This window comes from Mus musculus, chromosome 2 (assembly GCF_000001635.26).
Source record: "Mus musculus strain C57BL/6J chromosome 2, GRCm38.p6 C57BL/6J".
Taxonomy (NCBI): Eukaryota; Metazoa; Chordata; class Mammalia; order Rodentia; family Muridae; genus Mus; species Mus musculus.
Genome location: NC_000068.7, coordinates 46,772,910 through 46,780,327, shown reverse-complemented (window position 1 = coordinate 46,780,327; position 7,418 = coordinate 46,772,910).

The window sequence follows — 7,418 nt, the reverse complement described above, 5'->3', positions numbered from 1 at the left end:
GAATGATAAAAGGAGAAAAAGATGAAAGAAGTAAAACAGTTCTGAAGTTGTGGAAGTACAAAACAAAGTTTTAAATAGTGTACAAATGATTCTTTCAATGATACATAGTCTAAGTTCATAACACCTTCCTTGCAAAAGGAAACAATATGATAAAAACTAAACAATGGCAGCAATAACATGGTTTTGAGAGTAAAAAAATGGAAAGATGAATTAAGTCATGTGAGATTTATGTAAACAAGTGAATAAGGAAATGATTAATAATTTATGTGTTCGATTCTCAACTCACTTATGCAAATAATATAAATTCATTTCTAGTAAGACAATTACTTAAGTAATTCAAGAATTATCTCACAATAAAACACAGTATCATAAAAGTATAAACGTGAGCTTTAAAATTTTTATTATAGTCATTTAATTATTTTGTATGTGTATTTTTGTGCTTATACTTTCTACAAGCCAACCAGTGGAAGACAGAGGGCAACTTAGAGGAATATATTCTTTCTTTCTATCATGAGAGTTCTGGGATTAAACTCAGGCCTTAAGACTTGATGGCAAATGCTTTACTCTCTGAGGCATCGTGTTAACTATAAAATTGACTGATTTAATTCTTTAGTATCAGAAGATGATTGAACTCATTATCAATAGATAACTAAAGTAACTAAAGGGAAATATGATAAAAGAGTATAATATAAATTTTCAAATTAATAACTCTAAAAGAATTATAAAATATTGTATAAAAAGACACAGTTATCATTAATACTTATACCAATCTATGCCAAAAGTCCTTTTCATTTACTACCAAAAGTGACAAATCAGATAACTAAAGTTAGAATTTTTAACTTTTAATTTTCAACAAGCTCTGTAAAATAGCATTACATAGAATCCCCATAAGTAAGTAAAACTCTCAATAACTTGAACTTCATATAATAATAAATATTGTAAGCTATAAGCACACAGGAAATTAAGTAGCTCAATACAAGTGTTCATTTAACATCTGTGGTGGTCACTCTTCATTGTCCTACTGATTTTAGTTAGAATCATTTAGGTGATTCAGCTCTGGAATATCATCAGTGTACTTTCTAAAACTATTAAAAGAAACAATAAGGCATTAAAAGTCATAACCAGGGAGTCTAGCCATGGAAAGTCAGATAAGGCCAGTATTATCCATCCTTAGACGATTAATCTTCTGTAAATGTGAGGAGTCCATGTATATGCTGCAGATAGCAGTAACATGTGCCTATACTTTCTCAACCACACTGGACACTACCATGCCAAACATGAGCACAAATGAATATTTCTTAATTTGAAGTAGCTTTCTATCTGTAAAATATGAAAGCAAAACATGACATAATACGATTAGCTAATTGCTAGTATAAAAGTTCTAGTATAAAACCTCAGGACCAAGAATACATGGACTGTCTGTGCTATGGCCTCTTTAAGGATAACGGCAGATTGGCAATACACTATTTCCAATATTTCTCTATTAGAAATGATGGCTCAATCCTTAAATGTTAACATACTATGGTGTTCTGTAGTGAATTAAAAATGATGAAAATATTACAATAATGGGTTATTATGTTAGATCCTAGTTGGTGGAAGTGTTTGTAGAGGTAGGTAGTGGATGACCTTGTTGGAGGAAGTATGTCACTTAGGAGTAGGCTTTGAGATATCATAGACTCACCTCACTGCAAGTTTTCTCTCTCTGATTTATGCTTGTGGTTTAGTCAAAATTCATTGACTCCCATGCATTCCTGTGTTCTGGTCATGGTGCTTAACACAGTGACAGAAAGGTTACTGATATAAATGTTAGTACCAGAATGTGAAGTGAGATGTTGATGTGAATAACATAACATGACCATTTTTGTTTGTTTGTTTGTTTGATTGATTGATTGATTGATTGATTTTGTTATTGTGGTGGTTTGAAAGAATGCAGAAGGCTATGAAACTTCTGACTTGAAAAGTATTTGAACATTATAAGCAGGCCATTCTAGTTCTTGTTTAAAAGTCAGTGGTACTGAAAGAAGTGGAAGCCACTGATGAATAGTTCCAAAAGTTTCAGAGACAAACAATATCAACACCTGGGCCAGAAGCTGTTCCTGTGATATTTTGATAAAATTCTGACTGCCTTATATTTAGTCCTACTAATTTGACTGAGGTTATATTCTAAAATAGTGGGCTAATCTCTTTTCTGGAGGAATTTTCAACACAGCATAAGACTAAATCTCTGCTGGGACATTTATTGATGCTGCTTATGCAAATACACAATGAAAAAAATGGGGGTCAGAGCACTCAGGATTGAACTACAGCTGCCTGGTGTCTGCTTGTTGAAAGGACTGGATAGTAGCTGCTGTTTCGTGCCTGGTGTTTGCCTGTCTAGAGGACTGGCCTGCAGCTGCTAAGTCGTGTTTGGTGTTTGCTACAAGACTGAACTGATGCTCAAGAAGATGGAGCTCTCCCACAAAGAACAGAACAGGTCCACTTCTCCCATATCCTAACAACTTTTCTCTTTCACTACCTCTGCTGGGTGGTGGGCTAGAAGAGAATGCTGGGTGGTGGGCTAGAAGAGAAGTTGAAACCTTATTAGGAAGAGGAGGAGGAGGTGGAGGAGGAGGGGGGGGAGGAGGAGGAGAAGAAGAAGAGGAGGAAGAAGAAGAAGAAGAAGAAGAAGAAGAAGAAGAAGAAGAAGAAGAAGAAGAAGAAGAAGAAGAAGAAGAAGAAGAAGAAGAAGAAGAATTGGAGGAAAAGGAAACATAAAATGTAAAGTTTAGAGAAAAAAAAAAAAAAAAACACTAGGAAGCTTACAACTGCAACCAAACTTGTCCTGAAAGAGAAGACATAGTTGTTCAGTGGTGTACACAGTTAAGGAGAAACCACCTTCTAAGCACTGGGACAAAGAGGAGTGATTCTTCAGGGCAAGACTAGCACAGCTAAGCTTCCAAATTGAGAATGGGACCCAAGGGAATTTTCTGCTACTAGGAAGCAACTGAAGAAAAATGCTGTTGCTATTGTCATTTGGAAGAATGGGAGGAATCTCATGCTGACAGTTGAACCTGGCAGTGTAGTATATGTTATGCTAGCTTTAGGGGCATGAATAATACAAAAGGAAGAGACAGTAGACTCTGCCTCTGAGGCTTCAAAGAGCCCCAAAGCCAGACAACATGTGGCAGAGGAGTTATTGTGAAAAGGCCCAGAAAGATGAAGTTGTGAAATGAAAGCCTAGGATTTATTGGAGACCCTAAGATATTCAAGATTCCAAAACTATGACACACATGCCTATATATATATGTATATGTATATATATATATATATATGTATATGTATATGTATATGTATATATATATATATATATATATATATATATATATATTTCCATAAATGGCATGGAAACAGAGTGAGGAGAGGGAGAGGATGTAGTGGGAGGGGGAGGAAAGAGGGAGGGGTGAGGGAGAGGGAGAGACAGAAGATGAGGGAAAGGAACAGGGATAGGGACAGGGAGAGACAGAGAGAGAGGTTTCAGGCTGCCAGACTAAAGTGGTTGAACTGTCTGAGCCATTTGACATTAATTATCCAGACTTGGACAATGAGCTACAAGATTTTGTGTTTTTTTCTCTAGGTATCAGTCTTACTTTGTCTAGTGTTTCCTCATTGTATCACCATTCCTTCCTTTTCAGAATAAGAGTACGTATTCCATGCTATTATGTGTTGTTAGATGTATGTAATTTGATGTTTCATTTTACATGGGAGCTATGCAATCAATCACCTTAGGTTTCAGAAGAGTTTGGGGACTTTTCAATAGCATTGAGACCTAAAAGACAACTTTTAACGCAGCAATAAATGAGTTTTGCATTATTACATAGCTATGAACCTGTTGGAATCCAATGAGTGCAATCTAATGATTCGAATGATACAATTGCCCACATGTTCAGAAATTTGAAAATTGTCTCAGTTTATTGCAGGGTTCTAACTTAGGTTTTCATATCCTTGTTCCATTTCCAGTTTTCTTTTGCTGCTTTATTCTTATGCTTAAATTGTGCTCTATCAGCTTCTTGATTCAGCTGCCATACATGACAGGCAACACAGGCCTCCCTGCCTTAATGGACTCTTATCTCTCTGTAACTGTGAGTCAAAATAAAATTTCTCTTTCATAAGTCTATTGAGTCCATGATTTTATTAGAGCAATGAAAAAGTAACTGATATAATGTACCATTCCCCAAGAGACCATTTGGAGATTGTTGAACAATTTAAACTATGTGCAGACACTATAAGCACGCTATTTTTATTTTGAAATTTCACTTGTTAAATGTTACCTTGACTTTGTTCTACATTTATTTCTTTTCCTTTTATACCACTCCCATTATGGCTCTAGCCTTATTCTTTTGCCAACTTCTTGGAAGACTTTTCAATTTTCCTTAATAATAATTTCTTAAACCTACATCCTTGGTCAATTGGTTTGGCCAACTTTAAGGCGGGAAGCTTATTCTCAACAATGGACAATTCCCATGGACAAAGTTAAATAAAAGCTAATGGGTGAGGTCATGAGCTTCCACGTTCTCCAGTTGAGCAATTCTACAGGAATTCTCTACTTTTCCAATGTTCTCCATCACTGTCACTTTCAATAAACTGTTCCCTTTCCCTAAATATAGCAATTTCTTCTTGTTTTTCTTACTTGAGATCTAGGTTTTCTTTGGAAATTCCATTAACTACAAGAGTGTAGTACAAGGGACATCATCCTTTCAAGAGAATTTACATGCAGCGTGTGGGTGAGTTCCTTTTTAATATCTTCAGAAGTGTGGAGGCACTGGGTAAGAAATATGATTACAGATGACTGAAGTAGTCCTGTTCAGATATGATGTAAAAATGTGTCATAAAATAGAAAGGGCTGTGTGGATAGAGAGAGACACTAGGTTGTCCATATTCGGTTTGTTTCTTTGTTTGTCTGTTTTATAAATTTCCTGTTTCCAACCACTAAAGATTTCTGGCACACGGAAAGTGTATCCTAAGTAAGGCTTGAGGAACAGTGAAACAGGTGATTTCATTCAACACAAAAAAATTGAAAAGTATGATTCAGCTGACATGTTGAGCATGTCTTTTGGAGAATTTTATCACACTAGAAGAGTAAAACACCTCAGGGTCTCACTTACCTTCTCACATGTAGAAATTCCCTGTAGTCAAAGTAAAGTTTAAAATTGACATTTCAAAAAGACTAACCCATGACAGGTGAATCCACAGAAAATAATTCTCTCTCTCTCTCTCTCTCTCTCTCTCTCTCACACACACACACACACACACATGCATGCAAATAACAGACACAAACAGCAGAATTATTATTTTAAATACATAGAAATTAGAGTATGGAGAGCAGGAGTTTTTCTAGTTAGTACCAACAGATAATGGTACTAGCATGAAGTATTTAGAGTGTATCATGTAGATATTACATCCATTGGAAGTCCCTTTTAATCAGGTCAGGAAAAGAATATTAAAACATATGATTTTATTAATTGGCATGATGCATTCCATTAAACTATCACATAGTAAAGGAAAATGTTTTATAAAATTGGAGTCATAGAATGACGCAATGTTTAGAGAAGTATTGGGGTTTTATTTCTATTTCAAATGTGTAAATATTTTTTAAACATTCTTCAGAGAAAATTAAAAAATGGCTTTCATCTTTATGAAATCCTTATAAAATTGACATCTGGGAATTTTAATGTACAGAAATATAATTGATGATATCTCTAGATAATTTAGATATGAGATGAGAGAGACATCCCATCTAATAAATCATATCTTTTTAATATCTCCCATTGTGCCAAATGGAGATTATGCACAACGAATATCTTACCTCTTACCTAGAATTAAAAAGTCAAAGTGCTTCTATTTTTAGTACTAGGGTTAACTACTTTAGTTAATTGTTTTTATTTCAGTGGAGCATTTACTGTGATTAATGTTTAATAATTCTGTAGCATATTTTGAAATTAAATCGCTATTTCAAATACTTCTAATTCATCAAAATATGTCATTACACACACCTTTGAAAATTTATGTGGTAGTTAAGTTCATTGAAAGTACATTTTCCCATTGCTATGGTTTAAACCTGGGTAGACAGCCTTTGAAATGTATAAATTATAGAAGAAATCAGCATAGTTTTCTTTTCCTGGGAAATGGAGCAGTTAATATTCAACATGAAAATTCTAATCTTTAAATACATTATAATCTAACTTCTTAGGATAATTTTTGCTTTAATACCTTAAGAGTCTTCAAAGCCTGAAGGATGGGATTATTAAGATGGAATTTTAATGTCAAAATTATCAGAGAAATGAACATATTGCTAGTGTTCATAAAAATTGTATTCAATTCCTGCATGATTTGTTCAAATAAGAGATGAGAATATATTTGATTATAGCAGTAAGTAACCCCAAATTTGATCAGAAGACTGGAGGTCACTGTATATATGTGTGGTAAATCTCAAAGATTATACCATTCAACATCTGAATTTACTTTAATATATAAATGCATATGATGAGATACACATAAAATACAGCCACAAAGCAATTAAATAATTTGAAAAAATTGTCTTTAAAAATGATAAAAATGTAGAATATGAAAATAAATGGCTAAAATTCATGTAAATCATGATTATTTCTTAGAACACATAATGTAAAATCACAGGAAGTATTTTCCATCCTTACTTTCAAAGCTTTGGAATAACTGAAAACTAACATATGAAAAAAAATTTTGATGCTTACAACCTATTGCATTCACTGACTTTTACTAGTGTTCTGACTAATCTATACTATAGAATTTGCTATGCAGACCAACTAATATCCACAGCAATAACAAGATAGCATTAAACTGTACTATTTTAGGCAATTGTTTCAAAGCAAATGCATACTTTACAGTGCTTTATATAATCATGCTTGTCAGTTTCTTAAGAAGGATTATCCCTGCAGCAATGCAGACTTCCTCTTCTACGTTGTCAAATACCTACAATGATGTCTTCATGCATAACCATGTTGAACTATTAATAGAAACTATAATAAGCAATCAATAGTCATTCAAACTTACAATTATAATTTTTATTCCACTGATGGGGTGGAGGTACAAACTATTCTTATCTATTGGTCTTGAGGAACAAAAGCTCAGTGGGTATACTTCTTAGAACAGTGCACATTTGTAATTTATGAATGTTCTTTTATATTCATGTAGGATATAAATATACAGCTACATTTTCCCTTTTCCCCAGTGCTACATAATTATAACTTGTAACATGTAAATATTTATGAATTCACAGGATGTTCGCTAGGAGAATGTTATACTTGCAGATTTGTCTAGTATTTTCAGAATTCAGATGTTATTATTAAGCTTGATGTTGTACTGCAAAATGTAAAAATACATTGTTATTAATTTGACTTTTCTAG